Source organism: Erythrolamprus reginae, chromosome 3, assembly GCF_031021105.1.
Source record: "Erythrolamprus reginae isolate rEryReg1 chromosome 3, rEryReg1.hap1, whole genome shotgun sequence".
Lineage (NCBI taxonomy): Eukaryota > Metazoa > Chordata > Lepidosauria > Squamata > Dipsadidae > Erythrolamprus > Erythrolamprus reginae.
The window spans coordinates 142914591-142927313 of record NC_091952.1 but is presented as its reverse complement, the minus strand read 5'-3'; the positions used below and the strand labels follow the sequence as shown (position 1 = coordinate 142927313).

The following is a 12723-nucleotide window of genomic DNA, read 5'->3' as shown; positions in this document are numbered from 1 at the left end:
GGGTCTACCTAATCAAAATCTGAATCTTGGAGCTTCTAGACCTCCAGTCTCTCTCTCTCCCATGATCCTGATTGCTACTCCAGCACCACTGGTCCCCTCTGCTGGCTTCGTTGGAATCCTCTCATGCCTCTACCCTGGCCTTCAATCCCTCAGCCATCCAGAAGTGTATTGAGTCAGCGGTTCAATGCAGCATTGCTTCCAGTCTTAGTAACCTAGCAACTGCGATGCCCCCTCGGCCAAAACAGGCTCCTCCAGTGGCTCCTCTTTTCCACTCTTCCTCCATCCTCAGACCTATCCAGGATTCCTGGCCTGACTCTTCTGATGACGAATCCGATTCTTCACACAAAGACCCCCCGGAGGAGGGCCACGCAGGCCTATCGGGAGACGAAGGAGCTACCCCAGCTCTATCCATGTCTCATTGAAGGATTGAACAGCGGCGGGCCTGACTGCCCCCCACGCTGAAGCCCAACCTTCCACTTCTTAAGTGGAAACCCTGTTCCTACCATACACGGTGGAACAAGATGTTGTACCGGCTCCTCCCCTTTTCGTAGAGACCGTCACAAAGCAATGCCTGAATCCCGCTGCAGGTCCTGCTCCCTCTGACTTAAAGAAGAAATTCTTCAATGTAGCTTCAGAGCTCACCTCCCTTCTCGAGCCTCCCGCAGTGGACATCCCAGTCCTAGCCTTGCACTCTTCAGAGATCCTTCCAGAAAAGGAGGAGGAACTCCTGAAGGTCGATCAGCTTCTGCAGAAAAATCGTCAATCTGCTGCTTGGGCAATTAAGGGAGCTTCCACCTCTTCCTTCTTTGCCCGAACCATGCTCATCTATATTAGACAGCTACAAGAACATATTTCAGCATCTTGGCTTAGCAGTCCCTGAACAAACTTATTTGCCACATGTCAACTGCTCTCCGACACTACCCTCTATACCTCCAGATTTTCAGCCAAAACTTTAACCTCCTTGGCAGCTGCCAGGAGAATGACCTGGCTCAAGAAATGGCAAGCTGATATCAAACATAAGTGGTGATTCACCTCAGCAGAGTATCTCTTTGGTGACGTCCTTGAGCCTTTTCTCATTGACTCCAAGGACAAGAGGATCTTACCTTCGATCCAAAAGAAATCCACCCAACACCCCTCTCCTTACTTTTGCCGGCCCTTTCGTCAGCCTGACCAATTGTTTTCCTACTGTAAGGGACCTACACATTCCAGCTACAAGTCTCGCAACCTCCAGGACAAGAGCTTGAGAGGCAGAGGGGCCAAGCAATCCTTTTGCGGGTCCACCGGAAACCATCAGGGCTGAAAGGAAGTAAACACGTATAATGTATGATTCTGGGGAAGTATTGAGACATAGGAAGTTGGCTTGGAATAATATGCCCAAATACGGACGAGGAAAGAGGGCGGTTGATATTATATTCAATGCTATAAATATATCATTGTATTTGAAGCTAAGGATCGCAAACTGTTCTTTTGCGATCCCATATATATATGGTTTATTTTGCCTTTTCAAAATAAATTTTTATTTTTACCAGAGCTCTGAGTGCTTTTTATTTTTTCCCTTTTGGGGCATTTTGGGGTTTTTTTCCTGACAGGAACAAATACAATATTTAAAATAAAGAAGAAGTAATTAAGTAATTTATACTTATTTATTAACAAGTAACTTTAAAATTAAATCAGCAAACTCCCTCCAATTCTCCTTCCTTCCTTCCCTCCCTCCTTCCTCTCCACTTCTCTCTTCCCTCTCTCTTTTTTCCTTCTCTCTCATTTGTTTCATTTTCATGTCTCTCGTTCTTTCCCTCCATCATTTTCTCATGTTTCACTTCCTCTTTCTCTCTCACTCTCTTCTCATCTCTCCCTCTTCTTTTCTCTCTCCCTCTTTGTTTCTCTCTCTCCCTCTCTCTCTCCCTCTTTCTTTTTCTCCTTCCCTTTCTATCTTTCTCTCCCTCTCTTGCTTGCTTTCTCTCACTCTTCTATCTCTCCCTCTTTCTCTTTCTTTCTCTCACTTTCTATCTCTCTCTTCCTTTCTCCCTCTCTAACTCTCCCTCTCTCTCTTTCTTTCTGTCCCCCCCTCTCTCTCTCCCCTACTTTCTTTCTTCCTCTCCCTTTCTCTGTCCCTCTCTTCCTCTCTTTCTTCCTCTCTTGCTTTCTCTCTCACTCTCTCTCTCTCTTGCTTTCTTTCTCTCCCTCTCTCTCTCTCCCTCTTCTTTTCTCTCTCCCTCTTTATCTCTCTTGCTTTCTCTCTCTCTTGCTTTCTTTCTCTCTTTCACACACACACTCATTCTATCTCTCCCTCTTTCGCTCTATCTCTCTCCCTTTCTATCTCTCCCCCTTCCTTTCTCTCTCCCTCTATCTCTCCTTCTTTCTTTCTCTGTCCCTCTCTTTCTCTATCTCTTACTTTCTCTCCCTCTCTTTCTCTCTCTTGCTTTCTTTCTCTTTCTTTCTCTCTCTCTTGGTTTCTTTTTCTCACTCACTCTATCTCTCCCTCTTACTTTCTCTCCCTCTATCTCTCCCTCTTTCTTTCTCTCTCCCTTTCTATCTCTCCCTCTTACTTTCTCTCTCCCACTCTTTCTTCCTCTCTGTCCCTCTCTCTTTCTCTTGCTTTCTTTCTCCCGCTCTCTCTTTCTCTTTCTCTCTGTCCCTCTCTCTCTCCAGAAATGGCTTTCTCTCTCTGTCTCTCCAATTATAGTTACAACAACCCTGGGACAGCAGCGGAGCTCGGAGGCTGCAGCAACGCAGCTCCGAGATGGACCGGTTGTTGGTCCCTTGAAGGCGCTGCCGCCTCCTCCATTTGGGTGAAGGAATCTCCGCGGTGGGCGGCCTTGGAGGCTGCAGCAATGCAGCGCTGAGAAGGACCAGCTGTTGGTCCCTTGAAGGTGCCGCTTCCGCCTCCATTTGGGTGGCTTCAAGAGACCGACAGCCGGTCCTTCTCGGCACTGTGTTGCTGCAGCCTCCAAGGCTGCCCACCGCAGAGATCCCTTTGCCCGAACGGAGGCGGCAGCAGCACCTTCAAGGGACCAACAGCTGGTCCTTCTCGGTGCTGCATTGCTGCAGTCTCCAAGGCCGCCCACCGCGGAGATCCCTTTGCCCGAAGGGAGGCTGCAGCGGCACCTTCACGGGCCAACAGATGGTCCTTCTTGCCGCTGCGTTGCTGCAGCCTCCGAGGCCGCCCACCGTGGAGATCCCTTCACCAGAACGGAAGCTGCGGTGGTGGCCTTGGAAGCTGCAGAAATGCAGCGCCGAGAAGGACCGGTTGTTGGTCCCTTGAAGCCGCCACTGCCTCTGTTTGGGTGAATTCGGGGAGTTCCTGAATCTCTCGTCCACTCACTGCGGAGGAGGAGATGGGGAGGAGGTGGAGAGCCAAGGTGCGGGGAGGAAAGCGGGCCTGCAATTGGCCCCTTTCTTTCTCGCCTTTAGGGAGAGGAATTGTTGCTGCTCTGCCATAGGGCAGCAACAGTTTCTCTCCCTAAAGGTGGCAAAGAAAGGGGGCAATTGCAGGCCCGCTTTCCTCCCTGCCCCTTGGCTCTCCACTTCCTCCTCGCTCAGGTAAGTGGACAGGAGATTTGGTAGCTTATTATATCTATTGGTAAAATCTCGTGTGCTGCCGTGGGCCGGATAAATAGCCTCAGCAGGCCGCATCCATCCCGCGGGCCGTAGTTTGGGGACCGCTGCTCAAGACTATCCTAGCGTGCATCAGGAAGGGTGACTTCATGTCCTCCCTAGACATGACAGAAGCTTACCTCCACATTCCCATAGCTAGGGAGCACCTCAGGTTCCTCTGCTTCTCCTGTGCGGGCAAGCATTTCCACTACCGGGCCCTTCCCTTTGGCCTCTTCTCAGGTCCCCATGTCTTCACAAAAGTGTTATCTGTCTTAACAGCCCACCTCAGGTCTATCCCCATCTTATTTGATTAGATAAATTAAGTATAACCTATTTGTTTATTAGAGTTGGAAGAGACCTTGCAGGTCATCTAATCCAACCTCCTGCATGTGCAGGAGACCCTACACCACCCCAGATAGATTGTAGTCCAATCTCTTTTTGAATGTGTCAAGAGTTGGGGTGTTCACAACCTCCGCTGGCAAGCCATTCCACTGGTTGATCGCTCCCACCGTCAGAAATTTCCTCCTTATTCCCAGGTTGAATTTGTCCTTGGTCAGCTTCCATCCATTACTCCTGGTCTGTCCCTCTGTTGCCATGGAAAATAGTGTGACCCCCTTCTCTCTGTGACAACCCCTCAAGTACTGCTGACTGCTATCATGCCCCCCCCCCCCGGATCACTGGATCACCTCTTCACTAGCCTATCCATGCCCACTTCCTGCAACCTTTCCTTGTATGTCTTGGTTTCCCTTTATCATTCTGGTTGCTCTCTTCTGCACTTTCTCTAGAGTTTCAATGTCCTTTTTATAGTGTGGTGACCAAAATTGTATGCCGTACTCTAGGTGTGGTCTAACTAGGACATTGTAGAGTGGTATGAGTACTTCCCTAATCTTGGAGTGTATCCCTCTGTTGATGCAGCTCAAAATTGTGTTGGCTTTCTTAATTGCCGCTGCACACTGCTGGCTGCTATTCAGTTGGTCATCCACTAAGACTCTGAGATCTCTTTTTCAATCACTACTGTTAAGTATGGTTTCAGCCAGTTTATATGTGTGTCTTAGGTTTTTCTTGCTTAGGTGTAGTGCTTTTTTCTATACTGAACTTCATTTTGTTAGTTTGAGCACACACAATTCTAGTCTATCAAGATCCTTCTGTATTTTGAGCCTGTCCTCTGGGATATTGGCTACTCTTGCCAGCTTGGTGTTATCTGTGAATTTGATTAATTCCCCCTCTATTCCCTCATCTAGGTCAATAATGAATATATTGAAGAGCACTGGGCCCAGAACTGAACCTTGGGGTACCCTGCTGTTTACTTCTTTCCATGTGGATTTGGATCCGTTGAGGACTACTCGTTAGGTATGGTTGGTCAGCCAATTGTTAATCCATCTGTTTGTGTTGTAGTCTATCCCACTTTTTTCCAATTTGCATAATAGATTGTGGTCCACTTTATCGAAGTTTACTCCAAATATACTAGGTCCACTGCATTTCTCTGGTCTATTGATTTGGTCACGATATTGAAGAATGATATGAGGTAGGTTTGGCATGATTTGTTCCTGACAAAACTATGTTGGCTGTTGGTTATTATCTTGTTCAATTCTAAGTGGTGGCAAAGTTGCTTTTTGATTATTTTTTCTAATATTTTTCCAGGTATTGATGTCAGACTGATTGGTCTGTAGTTGCCTGCAATGTTCCCTCTAATGCGTGCAGCATGCTGGGGCGCGGGGAAAAACCAAGCTCAGCCCAGAGTTTTCCATGCCAGTGCGATGGAGCCGATGCCCTGTGGGCTCTAAGGCCCGCCCGGCTTCTCCGGCTCTGTCGCTGCATGCGCTTCCCCGGGCGGCCTTGACATCAGCAGGCCCCTGTGCCTCGGGGTAGCTGCCTGAGCTCGTTTACACAGGGTTGGTGGAAGATCCGATGTCGCTTTTACTCTTTTCCCCCCCTACCTTTAGCAAAAGCGACATCGGGTCTTCCACCAGCCCCTTGTAAATAGGCTCAGGCAGCAGGGCGGTGGAAGAGGAGGCAGTGGAGGCAAGGGGCTTGCACGCATCCTCCCCCCATGGCACAAGGCAAGCACAGCGGTCAGGGCAGCAAGGGCCCCCTGACGTCGAGACCTGCGACGGCCAGCAAAGCTGCTGCCAGCAACCACCCGACTGCTGTGAAGGAGTGTCAAGCCTCCTGAGAGGGTTTAAAGCAGGGCCTGGAAGATTTCCCCCTCCCCCCGCTGCATTTTGAAATGGAGAATCCGGCAATCAAGAGATGCGAGCTGTCCATTGTGAGTGCTGAGACAATGGGAGGATTTGTGAAACTTCAGAGAGAGGGGTGGGGGCTGGACAGGGAGAACGAAGCTTCGGAGAGGGAGGATGAAAAGGCGGGAGGGGCTGGAGCCGAGTGCCTGGCAAGCATGTCTCTTCTCCACTCCATTTCCCTCCAACACGGCTGGATCCCCCCCCCCCCCCCCCCGCTTTGGAGCCAATGGAATCTGCTCCGGGACGATCCTTCCTTTATTTCTTTATTGGCCAAGTGTGATTGGACACACAAGGGAGGAGAGAGTGAAGTGGGGAGAGAGGGAGAGGACGCAGGAATGAGAGAGACCTGGAAGGAGAGAATGAGAGGGAAAAGAGAGAGAAAGAAAGAAAAGGGGAGAGAGGGAGGGAAAGAGAGAAGTGGGAGGGAAGGAAGGAAGGAAGGAGAATTGGAGGGAGGAAGGAGGAAGAATGAAATGAATGGAGGGAAAGGGGGTGGAAGGACTTTTTTTGGGGGTAATTTTTTTTTCCTCTCAACATATATTCAAACAATACAATGTACCATCTAATTTTCCATGAATAAAATGCAGTATTTTCTTATTAACTAATATCATCCCAAAAGTTGCAAAAGTTTTTTTTCTAATTTTGTCATCCAGTTACATACACTTTCTTTTAGTTAAATTCCCTCCTTAATGTTCCTTCAGAATTATATTTCTAACTTACTAACCAGTATGCCAAAGTGCTAAATTCAATTCCATTTATGCATTAATCTAAATCAGTATCACCTACTGCATATCTTATTATAATCAATACTAACTTTATTAAAACAGATCAGCAATTCCTAAATTCATATATCTAAACAGAAAAATAGAAGTTAAAAAAGAGCAAACAAAACAATACTCCAAGCTTAATTAACCCTTCTCAAACTCCAATTTCTTCAATCTGAGCAGAACTTTGAACCAAACCCTTTTCTTTTTTATTTTTTTGTATCCCCTTTTAATTCCCTTTTCCATTTTATTCTTTCTATTCTTCCTTCTCGGAAGAAAGGATTTTGTTAGAAAAATAAAGGGGTTATTGGATCAAACTTTGGACACTTGACAAGTTAGTTATGATGGTGGCCATGTCCCAGGGTTATGTGAACATCTTTTGGGATGTTCAAGCAACTGCAGGGATTCACTTAACGACTGTGGCAAGAAAGGTGGTAAAGTGAGGCAGAACTCACTTAATAACTGTCTTACTCAGGAGTTAGAAACGTTGGCCTCATTGGTTCATTTACTGACCGTTCAAAGTCGCAACGGCCCTGAAAAAAGTGACTTATGCCCCTTTTTCACGCTTAGGACCTTCGCAGCAGCCCGATGATTGGAGGATCAAAACTTTGCTGCCGTTTCATTTTTATGACCGTTGCTGTGTGTCCTGAGGTCATGTGACCCCCTCTTGTTTCTAACCAATCCATGCCCAGGCATTATAGTTTTCTGCTCACACCAAAAAAAATTTAGAGGGAACACTGGTTGCCTGGGTCTGGTTTTTTGCGGGGAAGGACCCCCTCCCCAAAGAAGCGTTGACAATCTCTCAGACCTCCTTTTTAAAAAAAATATTTTTATTAATTTTTCAAAGACAAACATTACAGACATATATAAAGGAGCTACCATCGCTCCGCTCAGGACAGAAGTCTTCATTGTATAGGAACAAAAAAGATGACATTGTATTTGATCAATCCAGAGAATATTGACTATGTTCTATTATTTAAAAAAAATAAAAAAAATAAAAGATAAGGTATTGAGAAAATAATAAAAGATAGAGGAAGATATAAAAAGAAAAACACATCTAATAATTTATATGTGTAAAAAAAGATTTATAAAAGAAATTTGAACCAAGAAGAAAAAAGTCTACTGTAACTCACTGTATAAAAACACATCTAATCATATTAGAAAATGTATAAAACTTAATTATAAATCAAATCAAACTAAAAATAATATGTTACGTTTTAATATTGAAATGCCCTAATTGACATAACAAAATCTATTAAATTTAATCTTACTAATATTGCAACAACTTTATAAATTTTTTGTTCTATCCCACCAAGTATATACCATTTGCCATATATTATAAAATTCTGATTCTTCCTGATTATTTAACCTCCTCGTCATCATATCGAACTCAGAACAGTCCAGAATTTTCTTAAATATTTCTTCTTCTTTCGGTGTCTCCATTTCTTTCCATCTTTGTGCGAAAACAATCCTAGCGGCTACCAGTATATGGACTATTAAAAAATAAATATCTTTTTTATATTTATAATTCGAAATTCCTAACAAAAAGAATTCCAGAGTTTTTTTAATTTCTTGCTGAGTTATTTCTCTTAGCCATTTTTCTATCATTTTTTGCTTTGTGGCAAGTCCACCATGTATGATAATAAGTACCTATTTCTGTTTGCATTTCCAACATAAAGGAGATTTATTTTGAAACATTTTTGAAATTCTATGGGTGGTAGATGCCATCTATAAAACATTTTAATTTGGTTTTCTTTGAAAGATGTTGACTTAGTTATTTTCCAATTATAGGTCCATACCCTTTCCCATGTGTCTAAGTCTATTTCTTTGCCTAAATTTCTGCACCAACTAATCATATTGTCTTTTAAAATCCAACCTATAGTTTTAAAATTGATTAAAAATTTATATATTTTCCCTATCATTTTTACTTGATTTGTAGTCAATAATTTACCTAAGATATTATTATCCTTTCTAAATGTATAAGTTTTTATATCTCTATGAAATCTTGACTTGATCTGTGCGTATTGCCACCAATCTACCCCAGCACCTGTATCTAGTAATTCCTGTCTTGATTTCAAATTCCATTGATTATCTAATAAATCTCTATATTTCCATATTTTTTTGTTCTTGTATTAAGTTTGGATGACTTATAGCTTCAATCGGGGATATCCATTCTGGCATAACATAGAAATGATCTTTTTTTATATTAATCTGATTGTATGATTCTTAAAATATGAATGGGTTTTATATTTTTCGTACCATATAAAAGCTTGCCAACCTAACATCAAGTCATGGCCTCCCAAGTTTAGTAACCTTCTATTTTGTAGAGTAAGCCACTCTTTAATCCAAGATAAGGCTGCTGCTTGGTAATATAGCTTCCAGTTTGGGAGGGCGAGGCCTCCTCTTTCTTTCATGTCTTCTAATGCGCATTGTTTTATTCTGGGTTTTTTTCCTTGCCATATAATTTTTTTTTGTTATTTTCGTTAATTCTTTGAAAAAGTCTTTGCCTGGATTTATTGGGATTACCTGGAATAAAAACAAAACCTTAGGTAAAATATCCATCTTTATTGTAGATATTCTACCTAAAAAAGATAATTGAAGATTATTCCAAGTTTCTAGGTCCTTTTTAATTTGCTTTAAAAATTTCAAATAGTTGTCTTCTTTCAAGGACATTGACTTAGCTGATATCCAAATACCTAAATATTTTACTTTTTTTGTTATCTTCACTTTTGAAATTTTTTCTAGTACTTTTGTCTGGGGTTCTGTCATGTTTTTGATTATTAATTGGGTCTTGTTTTTATTGATTTTTAGGCCTGCTACTCCACCATATTCTTCTATAACTTCTATTAATTTTGATATTGAAGTTATAGGATCTTCTATTATAACAGCTATATCATCAGCAAATGCCTGGAGTTTGTAGGATTCTTTTTTGATTTCTAAACCTTTAATATTTTTATTTGTTCTTACTTTTATTAATAGGGTTTCTAATGTTAATATAAATAACAATGGAGAAATAGGACAGCCCTGTCTAACTCCTCTTTGTATTTAAACGTTTCTGTTTGATCATTTAAGATAATTTTTGCTTTTGATTTGAGTATATTGCATCGATTAGATTAAAGAATTTAGTTCCAAAATTCATTTTATTCAGTTGCAATTTCATGAAGGACCAATCTACATTATCAAATCCTTTTTTTGCATCTAAGAATATTAATGCCATTTGTTTTTCTGGATGTTGTTTGTAATATTCTAATGTGTTTATAATTGTCCTTAGGTTGTTTTTAATATGTCTATCCGGTAAAAATCCATTTTGGTCTGCGTGTATTATTCCATTTGTAACATTTTTTAATCTAAAAGCATATATTGAAACAAAAATTTTGTAGTCTACGTTCAGTAAAGAAATGGGTCTATAGTTTTGGATTTTCTCCGTCCTGAGAGAGCGGGTCCAGCAGTCACGTGGGTTGCTCGCTGTCCAATCCATCGGGGACCAAGGTCTTTAAAAAGCCTGCTGGATCTGCCCCTTCCCCAGAATTCGCTCGGTCCTGCGATCCAGCGGGATGTGGTGGCTCGTTCCTCTCGCAAAACACCTTGCACTCGTCTTCTTTCTACCACATAAGTAAATTTAATTACTGTTTCTTTACTTAAAGCTTGCCTTGGTTGCGTGCCAGTCTTCCTGGGCTCAGCGCCAAGGGAGAAGCCGCGGCACGGCTCCCTGCGGTTTTTTTGCAAATGCCTTGTTCGCGCTGCTGCCGGATTACATTTACAAGTAAATCTACTCGGCCAGGAGGTTTACCGGCAAGCTAAGATTTATTAAAAAGGAACAAAGGGCTCTTTTTTACCTCCTGCGGTGTGGGACTGTTTGCAAGCTTCCCTTGATTGTCCCCCAGACTTTAGTCTCCCCTCCGTATTTAAATTTTCAGAGCGGTTTAATTTGGTGCGAAGGCTCTCAGCACCCAGTAACTGTATGCCCTTGTGGATTGCCCACGCACGTCCCGTCTGGCGCCAGTAAGTCCACCACTTGGCCCTGCAGTAAGCTTTGAGTCCCTCAGGCCTTTTCTCCCTGGCTAGGCCTCCAAACCAGCATGCCTTGGTTTACTTTTGAATTAAGGTTAGCGAGGCCTGCCCTTCTGCACTCTGGCACAAGCTCTACTACCGACCAGATTGACTTTGAGTCGCAGACGCTCCTGGACCTAGGATCAGGGCCCCCTTCCTCTTGGGAACGTTGCCCTTTTTAGCTTCTCTCATCAGATTTTTGGCTCAAGTCTTGTCCCTGTAATTTGTTCAGGCTATAACTTCGTTTCCCAAGAGAGGCACAACTAAAGGTCCCAGAGAGGTTAGGCCTACTGGCGATGAAATTGATAGTACCCCCCAGGCCTCTTCCTCCTCTTCCTCGGGAGCCCATACAATGGCTAGACCCACGAGGGCTGAGAAGAGAAGGGACCTAGCCCTACAGAGAATCCATGAAAATCTGCTAAACGTTTAAAGGTGCAGGCCCAAGTGCACATTAGTCCTGACTCCCCAGAGGCTTCTAACCTGTCTCCCTCTGGGGTCCCTGTGCTCTCTCTGGATGAACCAAACCTAAACAGACCCCAACCTAACTTATGGGGCTTAGGTCCAGAGGAGCCAGACATTACGGAAGATCCCTCCGAGCCAGACCCATCCCAGGCCTTCAGGGAATCTTCAGCCTTACCTGCTAACATTACTAATCTGCCTCCAGAGTTTCAGTCTATGTTTTCTATACTGTCTAAAGCCATTGATGCCAAGCTCTCGGCTATCAATGTGCCTTCTCTCGTCCCCTTCCACGCGCCCCCCGGCCCGTGAGTTTCCTCTCATCCTACAGAGTTCCAATTAATGAGGATTCGGATTCTTCTCAGGATGAGAACGAGGACATGGACATAGAGGATGATGTTGACCCGTTCATCGCCTGTCAGAAGATGAGGAATCTCAAATTAAGAGTCCAGCCCTGGCTGCCATCTTTCCATTCCAACTCTTCAAATCTCTTCTGTTTAAAGCAAGAGTTTCTACAGGCTTAGCCGGGCAAGATAAACAGTCTACTCCTGCTATAGATACTCCTGAGGAGAATTTACCATACTTCATGGAGGAGCAGGAAGAAAAAGAGGTAATTCCAATGCCCAAATTATTTAAAGATGCCTTGCTTAAGCAGTGAGACCATCCAGCCTTCGGCTTTAACCCCACAACCAAAGACAAGAAGTTATATAAGCTTCCCCCTTCTTATGAAGATCTTCTTGTCTGCCCTAAACCTGATGAACCTGTTAAGACCCTACATTCCTACTTTCGGTCTGGACCGGGACTGCAGCGGAGGCTCTGGGGCAGGGCTCTGTCCCTGAGACTCCTTCTACCCCTCCAAAGGTCACTTTTTGCAGTTGGTTCGGGCCCGGATGGCCCGACCACAGAACAGGGGGCTTCCCTGAACCAGAGGAGCTATCGCCGAAGCTCCGGAGGCAAGGGATCGCCCCGCAGCTTTGGAGACGGGACAACCGATCCTCGTCTCTTTGGGGATTCGGCCATTGCAGACCGTCCTTACAAGTGGGAAGTAAAGAAAACTAGAAGAAGAAGAACCAAAATTCTGAAATAATTCAGCAAAGCAGAAAAGGAAGACAAAATAGAAAAGAAGAATACAAGGTACAAGTTTCTTATATGATAATTTTGAAAACAACAAGTAAGACAAATTTTTAAAAATAAAAGTTGAAAGAAAAAGTTTTCTTTAAAGGAAAAAATCATATCCTGAGGCCGAAAAGACCACACGGCTGGAACTATTTTTCTTTTTTCGTATTACATTTAATTTTATAAAAGTTGAATTCAAGACTTTCTAAAATTGTGATTTGATACAAACTCTCATCTCTGAAGAGGACTCTAGGGGATGAGAGGCAATAAAGATTAAAATTTTAAAAAGCTTAAAAGTTGTGAAGAGGAAATTCAATATAACGTTGAACTCCGGGTACTTCTTGTACTACCAATGGAAGGATTTTGTCTTACGGTTTTTGCTTTGGAAATAAAATAAAATAAAAGCAAAGGGAAAAAAAATTGCGATTGTAACTGATGAATGAAATAAAGAAGGGCTATTGATTGACGGTTTTTGTTGCCATTGGATCTTTGGGACGTTCTCT

General features: G+C 43.4%; 1 protein-coding gene across 9 annotated transcripts in view; it reads left to right on the top strand.

The window, feature by feature from the left end:
* The window catches only part of PCDH1 (protocadherin 1), a 434444-nt gene that overhangs the window by 64692 nt on the left and 357029 nt on the right, over window positions 1-12723 (top strand). For 7 of the 9 annotated variants that reach the window (XR_011558642.1, XM_070746888.1, XM_070746894.1 and 4 more), the window contains exon 2: window positions 4836-4944. The exons of the other annotated variants lie outside the window; for them this stretch is intronic. The gene's annotated coding sequence lies outside the window, so the exon portion shown is untranslated. The remainder of the gene's footprint in view (window positions 1-4835; window positions 4945-12723) is intronic. 9 annotated transcript variants of the gene reach the window in all.